The sequence below is a fragment of the Trichechus manatus genome, unplaced genomic scaffold (genome assembly GCF_000243295.1).
Source record: "Trichechus manatus latirostris isolate Lorelei unplaced genomic scaffold, TriManLat1.0 scaffold00097, whole genome shotgun sequence".
NCBI lineage: Eukaryota > Metazoa > Chordata > Mammalia > Sirenia > Trichechidae > Trichechus > Trichechus manatus.
This window is the reverse complement of record NW_004444033.1, coordinates 10,508,933-10,524,902: the sequence shown is the minus strand read 5'-3', so window position 1 is coordinate 10,524,902 and position 15,970 is coordinate 10,508,933.

Here is a 15,970-nt window from a genome sequence, read left to right as displayed (position 1 = left end):
TGTCAAGTCGATTCTGACTCATGGCAACCCCATGCATGTGGAGTAGAAGTGCTCCACAGAGCTTTCAAGGCTGTGACCTTTCAGAAGCAGATTGCCAGACCTGTCTTCTCAGGCTCCTCTGGAGTCAAGCTAGTGGCGGAGCGCTTAAACGTTTGTGCCACTCAGAGACTCGCAATGGCAATGAAGAAGGATAAATATTCATCTTTGATCTGTTTAATACTTTTGGCTACCAAATCTATTTGGTTACTGTTTATATTGCTAAATCTGTCTTATTTTTACATGTACTTGCGTCTCTTATTTTAGGTGTGTCTTTTAGATAAACCAATAAAGTGGTTTTTGCACACAAAAAAAAGTGAACCTCATTAATAATCAAAGAAATGCAAATTAAAGTCAAAGTGATACCATTTTTTCACCTATTAAATTAAAGGAGATTTGGCTGTTTGATTATTGTTTTGTTTTTAATGGTGCTGCCCAACGTTGGCAAGAGTGAGATAAAATAAACGCCTTTGGAGTGTGTTTACACACTGCTGGTGCCAGTATAATTGGAACAATCTTTCTGAAAAACAACTTGGACACGAATAGCATTAGTTTTGGTTAGGGTACACATTTTCACCTAGAAATTCTCTCTCTACATTTACTAAGTGAATGAATCCATGAATTACCATCATCATTATTATTATCATCATATCATTATTATTAGCAGGAGTCAGAGCACTCTGGTATAATATTTTAGAAATACTTAGGAAAATTCTGGATATATCAACAAAATTTTTCTTCCAAGATCATCATCCCCATTTCCTATTGCCCTCGAGTCGATTCCGACTCATGGAGACCCTATGGGACAGAGTAAAACTGCCCCGTAGGGTTTCCAAGGAGCGGCTGGTGGATTCGAGCTGCCAACCTCTTGGTTAGCAGCCTTGAGCTCAAGATGATCATAGCAACTTTAAAGCAAATATTGGGGAGGGAGGAAGCACAACAGTAGAAAAATGCTTAAGTACGTCACAGAATATTTATATACTGCAATATGACACAATCATTAGAAATTATGTCTGCAAAGGATTTTTCATTTCATCGGGAACTACTTGCAATACATCAGTTTTCAAAAAAGTATACAAAATCATATCAACAGCATAAGCTCAACAAATTTTTTAAAATGAAAATAAACAGATCAAAAATAAATATGTCCCCATGTGAAAAATAGTTGTCTTGGTGATGGGGTTATGCGTAATTTTTCTGCTTTTTTATGTGCTTTGCTATTTAAAAATTGAGAGCATGTGGTATTACTTAAAAAGAAAAGAAAATACATAACAGGAGATTCATAACCTGGGGTTGAGTCACAGATGGGCTTCAGCAAGTCCATGATTTCTTTGAGATTGTATCTATTTTTTGTGTAACTGAATTGCCTGGAGAGAGGGTAATAGTTTTCAAAGTGTTTCATCACCCCAAAATTATTAAAACTCACTGATTGAAAACTTTTACAAAGTATTTTAGAAGACTCATATTGCATATCAATCATGTTGCAGATTTGCACCACAGATTTACATTCATAATACATCATTGTTAAAAAAAAACTAACTTCCGAAAAATTTTGCTTGATCTTCAGATGAAAAAATTCTTAAGATATTCACGAATATCTTTCTCATTGAAATTATAACTGCTACTAAAATTGCTATTCTATAAAGATTTTTGAGCGCCTACTTCTGAAAGGTCACAGCCTTGAAAACCCTATGCAGCAGGTCTACCCGGCAAATACGGGGTCGCCATGAGTCAAAATCAGCTCAACGGCAATTAACAACAACAACAACATATAGGCAAGGTAATATGAAGCATGAAAACTTTTCTCAGATAATTCCAAGTTCAAGGTACAGTGAAATAAGGAAGACACTCCTCACTTCCATGTTTATTCATGTGTATATGTGTGTGTGTGCATATAAGATGTGGGTATTTATTTTTATTCATGCCTTCCATGTTCACAAAAATATTTAAGGATGCATAAAAAATAAATACAATATAACAGCATAAAATAAAATTTAAAATAAGTAGGTGAGTCCATTTGGGGCAAAGGCAAAAAAACAGGGTAGGATAGGTAAGACAGAAATCAAGAGTAAGGTCAAGACTCCAAGTTCTTGCCAAAGTTTTGGTTTGCTTGTAGCCTAAACAAAGAGGTAGACATGATCTGTTATATGATTCTTGGTACCCAGGAAATAAAAAGAAACCAATTACTCATTAGAAGACCAGCGATTGCTAGTTCTAGCACCAGATGGAAAGTTCTCCCACAGGTCCTTCATAAAGACGACAGTGTGCAACAGAACAGACAACATCTTCACAGGATTAAATTAGATGATTCAGGGACCTTGGCAAATTACGCAGGTCACGCTAGACAACGATGGAGAGGCCTTCCCTGGCCAGCCTATCTAAAATCACAACCACTCCCCACACTCCTTCCTTCACTTATTTTCCCCATGGCACTTACAACTTATGTCCTCTTTATTTTATTTTATTTATATTCTGTTGTCATTGTTGCTGTTGAGAATGCACACAGCAAAACATACACCAATTCAACAGCTTCTTCATGTACCTTTCAGCGGCATTGATTACATTCTTTGAGTCGTGCAACCATTTTCACCCTCCTTTTCTCAGTTTTCCTCCCACATTAACATAAACTCGCTGCCCCCTAAGGTTCCTATCTAATCTTTCAAGCTGCTGTTGTCAATTTGATCCATATTGACAGTTCTTAAAAGAGCAAAATGCTCAAGGCAGACAATTTTTTACTAGTTAAGACAAACTATTGTTTGGGTCTAAGAAGACTTCAGGGGATATTTTTGGTTTAAGGTTTAAAGATTATCTCAGGGAAATAGTTTCTGGGGTTCATCCAGCCTTCATGGCTACAGAACATCTGGAGTCCATGAGAATTTGAAATCCTATTCTGAATTTTACCCCTTTTGATCAGGATTCTTCTATAAAATCTTTGATCAAAATTTCAGTAATGGTAGCCAGGCACCATCCAGTTCTTCTGGTCTCCTGGCAAAGGAAGCAGTTGTTCATGGAGACAATTAGCCATGCCTTCCATCTCCTCCTCCTGTTCCCGACTCTCCACCTCCTAACTTGGGGCAACGCTGAACAATCATTCCAGCTACATGGCTCCCTTGGGGTTAGCAGAGGCTTTAATGTAGACTGCATGCTTCTGCCCAGTCCTGCCTCCTTCCCTTCATCAGTCCTTAATCCCAAAGAGCTCTCCTGTATACTTCCTGCACACTAATCTCCCTCTCAGAGTTCACTTCCCTGGAAACTCAATGACAGCAGTGCCCTAGAAGTGGGTAACGAGATTTTTTAAAAGGAGAGAAAAAAGGCTGTAGGCATTCAGAGGAGGAAAGAGTACTCACTGGGAGAGACTGAGAAGGCTTCAAGGAGAAGACGGTATTTGAGCAGGGCCCTGATGGACAAGTTAGATGCAGACATGCAGAGATGGACAGCCCTGGAGAGCACCCCAGGGAGGACATGTGGGGCACTGAGCTACAACCTAAGATGGGTGTCAAAGAGAAGTACAAAATAGGCTGGCGAGAAAGACTCAGAACAAGTTGGGAAGACTGTTAGGTACACACTCTAATGTTACCAGTGCTTCCTGAACCTTCCACCCCCCACCTCTAAGAACAGAGAAGAGGGAACCGTGGTCCCCTGGGACTCTATAGTCTGTGGCAGCACGAAATTTCTTTGAGGTCTTCACTTTAGACATTGGTGCAAACCATGTCTTCTATTCCATAATTTACTGCTTTAAATTAAAAAAAAAAATGTCTTCCCCAAAATGAGTCAATGACTTGACTTCTGAGAAGATGTTCCACCATGGTCCTGTAGCTTTAGCCTCTTCATGGAATCAGTCACGGACCCTAAGGGCACTCATGTCCCAGACTGAGTGGCGTCTAATTCTCTCCATTCACTCAGGCTTTATTTTAATGGGAGTCAGGTCACCCTCTTTTGAGCCAGGCATTCTTTCTCCTTCTAGCTTCTTCTAGCTCAGTTTCTGCTCAGGCAAGGAAAGAAGCTGCACTGCTGTGGAGCATCGTAGCTTTTCATTGCTGTTCCACACTAACTCCAGACAAGCTTGATAGGCATGCAGTGCCTGAAGTTAATGGGACTGTCTTTGTCTAGGTTGTCCTAGCAACACTGGGCAGCTAGATTCAAAAATTATATTTAAAGATACCAGGGCAAAAGCTAAAACAGACCACAAAATAGATCATTGAATGCTATTATTACTACAAGTTGTTGTTGTTACATGCTGTCAAACTGGTTTCGACTCATAGCGACCCTGTGTACAACGAATAAAATGTTACCCAGTCCTGCAGCATCCACATAATTGCTCCTATGTCTGAGCTCACTATTGCAGCCACTGTGTCAATCCACCTTGTCAAGGGTCTTCCTCTTTTTCACTGACCCTCTGCTTTACCAAGTATGATGTCCTTCTCCAGGGACAGGTCCCTCCTGATAACATGTCTAAAGTTCATGAGATGAAGTCTTGCAATTCTCACTTCTAAGGAGCATTCTGGCTGTGCTTTTTCCAAGACAAATTTGTTCATTCTTCTGGCAGCCCATGGTATATTCAATATTCTTTGCCAGGAGCATAATTCAAACGGATCAATTCTTCTTTTGTTGGTCTTCCTTATTCATTGTCCAGCTTTCACATGCATATGAGGTGATTGAAAATACCATGGCTGGGGTCAGGCACAACTTAGTTCTCCAAGTGACATCTTTGCTTTTTAACACTTTAAAGAGATCTTTTGCAGCAGGTTTGCCTGATGCAAATATGTCATTTGATTTCTTGACTGTTGCTTCCATGGGTGTTGATTGTGGATCCAATGAAATCCTTGACACAACCACTCGCCCACACCGAGCTCACCTCCTGCTTTTGTGAGCTGCTCCTTCAGTTTGCTGTTGAAGTTCCACCTTTCACTAGCTAGAAAAAAGAACGATTATGAGCAAATCTGTGCGAACTCAAATCACCTATGAAAACCTTACTTTAGAAATTACAAGTTCCAATGGGTATATGTTTTGTTGTGCATATTTTCACCAAAAGTAAATTTTTTTTTAAATTAAATTTAAAAATTATAGGTTCCATTACTAAACCTTTAGAGTCCAAAATGTTACCACTTCTTCATCCAAAGAAAATCTTGTTTACCCTTCTCCTGTTTTCCCTTGTTAAACCAAATCTCTGTGGTATTAGTTTTCTTGCTGGTGTAAACAATTATCACATGTCTGTCAGTTTGTTGTAATGTGGTGGCTTGCGTGTTGCTGTGATGCTGGAAGATATGTCACCAGTATTCAAATACCAGAAGGGACACCCATGGTGGACAAGTTTCAGCGAGCTTCCAGATTAAGACAGACTAGGAAGAAGGACCCGGCGGTCTACTTTTGAAAAGAATTAGCCACTGAAAACCTTATGAATAGCAGCAGAACACTGTCTGATATAGTGCTGGAAGATGAGCACCTCAGGATGGAAGGCACTCAAAAGACAACTGGGGAAGAGCTGCCTCCTCAAAGTAGAGTCGATCTTAATGACGTGGATGGAGGCAAGCTTTTGGGACCTTCATTTGCTGATGTGGCACAACTCAAAATGAGAAGAGACAGCTGCAAATATCCATTAATAATCGGAATGTGGAATGTACGAATTATGAATCTAGGAAAATTGGAAATCGTCAAAAATGAAATGGAACACACAAACATCGATATCCCAGGCATTAGTAGCTTAAATGAACTCGTATTGACCATTGTGAATTGGACAATCATATGGTCTACTATGCCAGGAGTGACAACTTGAAGAGGAATGGCGTTGCATTCTTTGTCAAAAAAAAATTTCAAGATCTATCCTGAAGTACAATGCTGTCAGTGATAGGATAATATCCATATGCCTACAAGGAAGACCAGTTAATACAACTATTATTCAAATTTACACACCTACCACTAAGGACAAAGATGAAGAAATTGAAGATTTTCACCAACTTCTGCAGTTTGAAATTGATCGAACATGCAATCAAGATGCGTTGATAATTACTGGTGATTGGAATGTGAAAGTTGGAAACAAAGATGAAGGATCAGTAGTTGGAAAGTATGATAGAATTTTGCAAGACCAACGACTTCTTCATTGCAAATATCTTTTATCATCAGCATAAATGGCGACTATACACGTGGACCTCGCTGGATGGAATACACAGGAATCAAACAAGGAAGACCAAAGAAGGATTGATGCATTTGAATTATGGTGTTGGAGAAGAATATCACATATACTATGGACTGCTAGAAGAATGAACAAGTCTGTCTTGGAAGAAATACAGCCAGAATATGCCTTAGAAGTCAGGATGGCGAGACTTCATCTCACATACTTTGGACATGTTATCAAGAGGGACCAGTTCCTGGAGAAAGACATCATGCTTGGTAAAGTAGAGGGTGAGTGAAAAAGAGGAAGACCCTCAATGAGATGGACTGACACAGTGGCTGCAACAGTGCACTCAAGCATAACAACAATTGTGAAGATGGCCAGGACCAGGCAGTGTTTCATTCTGTTGTACATAGGTCACTATGAGTCAGAATTGACTCAACGGGCACCTAATAACAACAACAAGAGACTGCCTGCGTTTTTTGGCTCATGGTCCCCTTCCTTCATTTTCAAAGCCAGCAACGTTGCATTTCTCTGGCTTTTCTTCCATAGTTGTATCTCCTTCTGGCCACACCTGAGAAAGTTCCGCTGCTTTTAAAGACTCATGTGATTACAAAATGGTTAAAGTGATCGACTGCTAACCGAAAGGTTGGTGGTTCAAAACCACCAGCATCTCCATGGGAGAAAGATGCACAGTCTGCTTCCTCTGAGATTTACAGCCTTGGAAACCCTATGGGGTCACTATGAGTCAGAATCGATGAGATGGCAGTAGGTTGGTTGGTTGGTTGATGATTTGATTAGTTCCACCTCGATATTCAGGACAATCTCCCCATCTCAACGTCCTAACTTAATCACATCTGAAAATCCTTTTCCATATAAGGTAAGATATTCACAGATTCTGGGGATTAGAGCATGGGTATCTTTGACATTTTTACCATCAGTCTGCCTACCACATCTACTCATGGCAAAATGTTCTTCCTCATCCTGGGTTAAATCATTAAAACATACTTAAAAATATTTTAGAGAAGACATAGATTAAATCCAAACGTATTGGATAGGATTGGGTTTGCCCGCGTAAAAAAAGAAAAAATAAAATAAACACAATTACAGTGAACCTCACCAAGTTTTCCCTTGTCTACATAATTTTTTTCCCAGTGAAAGCTTTTGGTTAGATGACTAGGATATGGCCTCTTTTGCAGAAATCAGAGGACCCATCTCCAACTTTTTACATCAATTAAGGCAATCTTACACAACATAAAGACTAATCCTGCATCCCAACAGTCTTTCTATGAAGCTTAACTCTATATATAATCAACAAATTATGCTAATATTTATAGAATTTTCCTAAAGATTGAAGATCAAAGAGTGTTCCTGGACTGTGAAATGATTCCCGTGTTTATCTGAATGGCAGGTAATTGTCTCATATACAGGAAAATTCTACAATATCTTAAGATAATTCCTATTTCAAACTCTGAGCTCTGGAGCTGGCTTATTTCTCTATGAAATAAATGTATGTTGTAACCCTATCAACACAATATTTGTATCCCTCATCAAGGGGGAGCAACAGAGGTACTTCTTTCTTCTGAAGCAGACAAAAATGAAGGATGTTTACCTCTGGTTACTTAAAAAATGTAAGATAATCTTCCACTTGGGATATCATGAGAGTCTTAGAAAAATGAACAGCATAATGTATTGGGGAAAGAATTATCTATCTACTTTTCATGACAGAAAAGATCTTCTGTTCCGACCTCACTTTCAAACTCTTTGCCTTTTTCAAATTTCTTGAGAAATCTATATGCAAATTCTTATTCAGGAGGCAGCTTTTGGAACTAAATACAACCGAATTTATTACTTCTCCTTTGTCTGTGACAGTCCTTCTATTGGGCCCCATTTGATTTTCTAAAAGACCTAAGAAAACAAACCTTGGTTGGCATTTTTAACATTTTGAATCTAAAGTTGTGAGTGATCACTTCCAGTGGACCTCAGACACCCTTGCCCCAAAAATATCATTGGCACTCCCACCGCCACTCCTTCATGAACTAGCAGGAAGCTAACGGAAACAATGAAAGTGCATCTCAGAGAGATGCTGATGAGAGGCAAGGGTCAGAGGAAAGGGGTATGAAGAGTTAAGTCATGAGGAAACATGAAGAACACGAATACGTCACTCCTAAAACATCAATGCCCAGAACAGTGCCTGGCACGTAGTCGGCCCCCAACAAATATTTGTTGAATGAGGAGGCTCTTTGTTTGCTATTAAACAAGTTTTCACTATAACCATGACCATGTTACCATCACAAAGACACAGAGGATCCAGGGATAATAACATCAGTGTGGCAGGAGACCTGTGTTCTAGTCACAGCTCTGCCAGATGTGAGATTTTGGGAACGTCTCTTAAACTTCCCAGATCTCTGATTCCTCTGCTGAAAAATACAAGGTTTGGATTATGAACTGTAAGATTCCTTGCAATGGTAAATTCTTATGATTCCCACAACACAAAAAGAGGTGCAGTTATTAGGATACTATGGCTATGGCATCTGGCCCTATTCTATCACCGCTTCCAGCCCTTGCTTAGTCCCTCTGATGCCCAGGTCAGCCAGTGGTAGAACCACCACATCAATGCAATCAATGACTGGGCTGCTCGAAGACCAGCAGAAAACTACTCTCCCCTCAACTTTGATTCTCAAAATTTTTTTGTTTGTTTGTTTGTTTTAACGTATATTTTGGATCTGTGTTTTTTGTTCTATGGAAATCACCCTGCTGGTAGATGCATAATCTCACTTTCTGGCACAGTGCTAATGAAGTCAAGGATACCAATCATATTTACCTTCTCTCTTCCCTGTGAACAGACACTGCACTCTGATAGTAGCTACTCTTTCAGTAACTGTGGGCTATTCATCATCAGAAGACCAAGAGAAAGAATTCGGTCCTAGCCTGATCTATCGCAGAGTAACATTCCCAAGAGCACGCAAGTTCTCTCAGAGAAGTACATTTCTCTCATCTCTTCTCTTTCATTTAACCTGGGAGTCGAAGCAGCCGGTTCCTCACAAACAGACTGACGAAAAGAATCATTTATAGGACCAAATTCAAGAAAAGAAAATATTTATTTAAGCCAGTTCCTAAATATTCAACCTTTAATAAAAGGTAGAAAACCTTCGGAATATTTTACCAAAAGGTCCCCTAAAGGTCTCAAGCACACGTATAACTACAAATCTTGTTCAGGAACCCTCATTAAAGTTAATTAACCCAGACCTTCAGTTCTGACATGGCCCTGAGACAATGATTAAATGAACTCATTAGTAAAATACTTTTTAAATAAAGGATACTTTTAACGCAAACCCCAGAAGCAGAAGTGTGAGCAGCACTCAAGTATCCCATTCTACTCCTCTTCACTGATCAGCCAGTGACCATTACAAAACCTCAGTGAATTCTATGGTTTCCTTAGGGAGAAAATGCAGGGGAAGAAAACAAGCTCTTCCTCGATGGACATGACTCTTTTTCAACAAATTCCAGAAGAAATGGCTCTGGTTCATTAATTTTAAAATTTGCTGATAAGTTAAATTAATGACAAAGCACAACTGTTGGGTCTAATTTATCAGCACAGAATCTAAGTATGCGAATTTAAGGAGGCATAGTCAGTAAGGTTGACTCTCCTCTAAATTAGCAATCAATGAGTTCTTCCAGACCAAAAATTAACTAAAGTCAAAGTGTTTAAGAAACGATCAGGATAGATGTCAAATTACAATTATTTTGCCAGCTTAGTGTCTCTTGGGTTCTACCTTCTGCGTGGGCAGAAAACTCGTCTACCACTGTTGCATACAAAATTTTGCACAGGGCCATGACACTGAAGCCTTCCCATAAATTAAGGCACTGAGTCCTATTTGATGGAGGGACTCTCCAAGAAGAATGAGGGATTCAAATCAATGGTCCAGATATCCTGAGACTTTGCTTCCTGGAGAAAAACCAAAGTAAGATTTTGAAACCAACTAGCTTTTGGCTTTATAAAATGATCTCTTTCAGATACAAATTATATTTTAAGGGGGATAATTAATTGAGAGAATTAGATAGATTCCATCTCATTAGATAGTGAAGGACATTTTGAATCAAGCAACAATAAATTGAACCTTGCATAATAGGTTAAAACGATGATAAATTCCAATCAATTTACAGAATAAACCAATGGTAGGGTGGAGGGGAGTGAGTCCTGGAAATAATGAGATACCAAATTGATATTTAGAATCTACATATTATATTCAAGCCAGAGGTAGGCAGTGATATCAGCTGTTTTTTGGCATCCAGTCTTAGCTTACATTTGAGCTTATTCCAATACAATGGAAAGGCAGCTTCTGAGCACAGTATCAGGTCAAATACAAAATGATCTCGAATTTATGGCAAACAAAAGTACAAGTTAATTTATCAGATTGCTTTACTTCTTTTCCAAAATCAACCTGAAATAAGGCACAATAGAAATGGGATTTGATGGAGATGATTCTGGAACATGAGGCTCTAAGTATGGAAAGAAAGGTCAGGACAAGATGAGAAATGGGGAAGAAAGGCTAGGACTGGACATCCAGAAAGTATCATGAGAACAATGGACCCTGAGGGTCATGAGGAAGGTAGATAATTAAATAAAAGCTTCCCCAGAATCTTCTATGAGGCTGGTTCCACGTGGAATGTACCCAAATCACTTGTCTCCCTTTCCTGAAGTTTAATTTGATAGTTACAGCACTTGTATAAGGAATAAGGAGAGACTCCCACCTACCAAACTCCATCCTCAAGGTTAAAGAGTTGCTTTTTTTGGTTTTAATTCCATCTGTGTTAACTGCATTATAATTGGTCCAATTTTATTTCCTTCTAGCAGGGAGTGAAGGGCACAGCTACCAAACATCTACTTCTAGTTCCTTTCCAACCTTGGTGTTGGTCATCACACAGCTTCCTAAGGTGACTAGACCTGGAACTTAGGGAGACTAGACAAAAAAAGCAAGGATCTCTTTCTCTCAGTATCGTCTTTTCCAGAAACTACTGGAAATGACAGTGTTCCACTGCCATTCATAAGGTTTTCACTGGCCGGTATTCTTAGAAGTAGATCGCCAGTCCTTCTTCCTAATCTGTCTTAGTCTAGAAGATTCGCTGAAACCTGTCCACCATGGGTGACCCTGCTGGTATTTGAAATACCAGTGGCATAGCTTCCAGCATCACAGCAACATGCACACCACCACACGCAAGCCTCAAGTTGCAACATGGAAAGATTCTATGGGCAAAATATTGAAGGACACAGGAGGCATCAAAAGAAAATGGAAAGAATACACAGAGTCACTACCAAAAAGAATTGGTCGACGTTCAACCATTTCAGGAGGTAGCGTATGATCAAGAACCAATGGTACTGAAGAAAGAAGTCCAAGCTGCACTGAAGGCAATGGCAAAGAACAAGGCTCCAGGAATTGATGGAATGCCAGTTGAGATGTTTCAACAACTGTATGCAACACTGGAAGCTCTCACTCATCTATGCCAAGAAATTTAGAAGACAGCTAGCTGGCCAACTGACTGGAAGAGATCAATATTTGTGCCCATTCCAAAGAAAAGTGATCCAATAGAATGAGGAAATTATCAATGTCATTAATATCACATGCAAGTAAAATTTTTCTTCTGAACACACAGAATCCCATGTAGATGCTCAGCTGAACACTCTTAATGTCCTGCTACTAGTTTATGCTCAAAGAATCTGCTTAGTCCAGTTTGGATCGTGATCAATCCCTAGATATATATAAAACAGCCCAGAGGGGTTTATATATAGGAAATCTTTGTCCTTTCTCAGAGAAGAGGGAGTTATTATGACCTGGGAACCATCAGAAAATAGGTGTCTGCTTTAGTCCTTGAGATTTGTTGGTGCACCTAGCTCATACGGCCCTGATGCCAAGCTGATGACCTCTATGGTCTGCTTCCTGTAGTCCTGGTACCCCAACCACTACCCTGCTGTTCACTGACAAGCCAGAAAACCCACTCATGGCTACAGCTGGTCTATCAACAAAAGATTTTCAATGGGCTGATGGAAAGGGATTTCATTAACAGTAATTATTTACAAAAGCACAGCACTTTACAGTCTACAAATCACTTTCATGAGTTATATGATGGAACCCTCACAACAACTTATGAAATCGGAAAGTTACCTTTATCTCTACCGCCATTTTAAAAGCAAACAGACTCAGAAAAAGCTAAATAACCTGCTTAAAATAAAAGCATTAATAAGCACTAGTGTCAGAACTTAAACTCAGGACTCTAGACTCCATGGTGAGTACACATCCCAAGGTGCCACAATGATTCTCATATCAGAAATAAAGAAAATAAGATCTGGAAGCCCAGCCCACCACGTGGAAGGCTTGAAGATCAAATATAGCATGACCCTGCAGGCCAGTTAGAACTCAGTAAAGACAGAATCCAATCATTGACCCATCTTCTAGAGTCAGGCTTAGTAGAAGACAACAACCTTTAGCTTAACAATCTCCTTGGCATCCAAAGTGATATGTCAAGATCACACAATAAAGTCAAGAACAGCAAGTCTCTAGCCTGGCAGTTTATTAGAATCCTTTATCAAGCATTCTCAAAATGTAGATTCCCAGGCCTCTATCTAGAACTACTGGATCAGAATCTGTAAGGAGGCAGCTTGCGTATATGTACTTTTTAAAAACTCTAAAGGTGGTATTGATGCAAACCTAAGCCTAGGGGTTGTGGAACAGAGATCTAGAAGAAGCATTGGTCCCTGAGGGCTTCATGGAGCCAGACACCAGCACTGACCTCTTGTCTTGTTTAACATGAGAAAGAAATAAACTTCTCACTAACTAGATAGTAGACAAGTATTATCTTAGGTGAAGGGAAGGACAGCACACACTACAGGAACAGTCAACACAACTGGACTAAACCAAAGCTAGGAAGTTTCCTGAATACAATCAAATACTTTGAGGGACTGAGTAGCAGGGGTGGGGATCTGGGGACCATGCTTTCAGGGACATCTAGGTCAATGGACATAACAAAGCTTATTAAGAAAACATTCTGCATCCTACTTCAGTGAGTGGCATCTGGGGTCTTAAAAGCTTGCAAACATCCATCTAAGATATATCAATTGGTCCAAACCACCTGGAGTAAAGGAGAATGAAGAACAGCAAAGACACAAGGAAAGTAGTAGCCCAAGAGACAGAAAGGGCCACATAAACCAGAAACTTCATCAGCCTGAGACCAGAACTAGATGGTGCCTGGCTACCACCAATGGCCACCCTGACAGGGAACACAACAGAGAGTCCTTGATGGAGCAGGAGAAAGGTAGGGTACAGAACTCAAATTCTAGTAAGAAGACCAGACTTAATGGTCTGAGACTGGAGGAACCCTGGAAAGCATGGCCTTTGGATTCTCTATCAGCCCAGAACTAAAACAATTTCTGAGGCCAACCCTTCAGACAGGGATTGGACTGGACTGTGGGACATAAATTGATACTCGTGAGGAGTGTGCCTTTTAGCTCAAGTAGATACAAGAGACTAAATGGGCAGCTTCTATCCAAAGGTGAGATGGAAAGGCAGAAAGGGTCAGAAGCTGGTTGAATGGACATGGGGAATCAGGGGTGGAAAGGAGGAGTGTGCTGTTACAGTATGGGGAGAGCAATTAGGGTCACATAACAATGTATGTATAAATTTTTGTATGGGAGACTAACTGGAAATGTAAACTTCATTTAAACGACAACAATAGAAAATAATACAAGTAAACTTCGATATTACTTAAGACTCTATCATATTGGCTTTTAATGTTATGTGCACCCAAACCTAATGCTAACTGATACACTTATGAAAATACGTAAGCAACACACACACACCCACACATACGCCAAAACAAAACAAAAACAATAAACCCTATTCCTTTAAATTGTTCAGTCAACCTTTCCTCTCATCACTTTCTTGACTTTCCCAAACTCAAATGACACAGCTCTGCTACATTTAAGTAACTTTTACCCCAAACATAGCCCCTGAGAAATCATCCTCAATAGCATCATCAAAAGCAATTTTCCAGCATCTGATTTCAGTGTAAATCATTAAGATTTTTGCTCTGACATGCGGTAATTATAGTGAGGCAAGGCTGCAGCATGGAATTAATCAAGACACAGTAACCAGGTCAGCTCCAAAGGACTTCTTCAGTCCAGCAGGAGATGCGGGCAAGAACCGGGAAGGGAATGCCATTGAGACCTAACGACAAGGCACACAGCTGTCCCACTCAGAGCAGATGTAACAACAAGCACCTAAATAACATGATCCCTGGATTAAAAGGGGCAAAAGTGCAGGAAGACAAAATCTTTGTACTTATTTGCAAAGCGAAATCTTTAGTCTTCTGGAAAAGTGCAGAAGAGAAGGTTCACAGAAATTAGGAGCTTCATGAAGTTTAGAGACAGAACAAGAGAGACACAAGGGGTGGCCACATGGAGTTTAGGACAGGGTGCTGGTGATAATTGAGCCACGTGGTGACAGCAATTAATCAGGAACTGAGGAGACCAGCAGATCCCATCGGATCAATCATCTAGCGTCCCTCTCCCAGGGGACCTGAGTGGTCCCAGAAGTTATGTCAACACTTTCCAGAAACTCTTTTTGAAAGTTTCTTTTGAAAGTTGGAGATGACAAGAGAGAGAGAAAGGTAATGAGAAAGGCCTAACCCCAGTGACTTTGGATTAGCAGCTTTGCCTCCTACTGACCTTCCGGTTGAACACTTGGCTGACTCCGTTCCTGCTGAACACCAAGGTCCAGCCTCCATGGTTTCTTATCCACCATAAATAAAACAGAATCTGTGCTGTTGTTACAGCTTAAAAGCATTCCCACATATAACGCTTGATCCTAATAACAACTTAAATGAGGAAAATGATTTCCAATGAGTCCATTTAATTCATAACCATTATTGAGTGGTTACTTTTTGTAAGCACTGTACTAGGTGTCAGAAGTGCTGGATAAGCTGGTTGATGGAAAGTGAGAAAGAAGGGAGGAAGGGAAGGAGAGAGGAACCTGTACAAACAATGACAGAGAGCGCAAGGTGCTCTTCGAAAAGAGTGTTCTGGTCTGGATGAGTACTGGTTGGTTGCCCAGAGAAAAAGGAGGAGGCCAGGATGGAAAGATGGTGCGGTACATATTGTGGAGGGCCCTGAAGGTCAGGCAGAGAAGTTATGTTTTGATTCCATGAGCAATGTGAAGTCAGTGAATATATCTGCAGAGATGAATGACATGCCTTCCAAACTGGCTTTCAAAAAACCAATCAGATCATTATGTGTAGGCTGTACTCGAGTGGGAAAGCTTGAGACCAGGCAGACACTTTGGAGAAAAGTTCACGAGAAGTCTGTGATGGTCAGTTTTATGTGTCAACTTGGCTAAGCTATCAAAAACCAAACCAGTTGCCATCAAGTTGATTCCAACTCATGGCCACCCCAGGCCCCATGTGCTAGAGAGTAGAACTGCTCTATAAGGTTTTCTTGGCTGTGACCTTCTGGAAGTAGATTGCCAGGCCTTTCTTAATCAACATCACCGGGTGGGTTTGAACCACCCACCTTTAGATTAGTAGTCAAGTGCAAATTGTTTGCACCACCCAGGGATAGATAGGTAGGTAGATAGACAGATGCACGGATTGATGGAGAGATAGATACAGGTAGTTCCCAACCTATGATGTATTCGAGTTATGACGAACCTCATTTATGACCGTCCACTTTTGTTGGGATTTTTTTGGTACATATTTTATTAATAATATTTACTACATATAATCACCCACTTGTCTGTCAGTTTGTCTTACTGTGGGGGCTTGCATGTTGCTGTG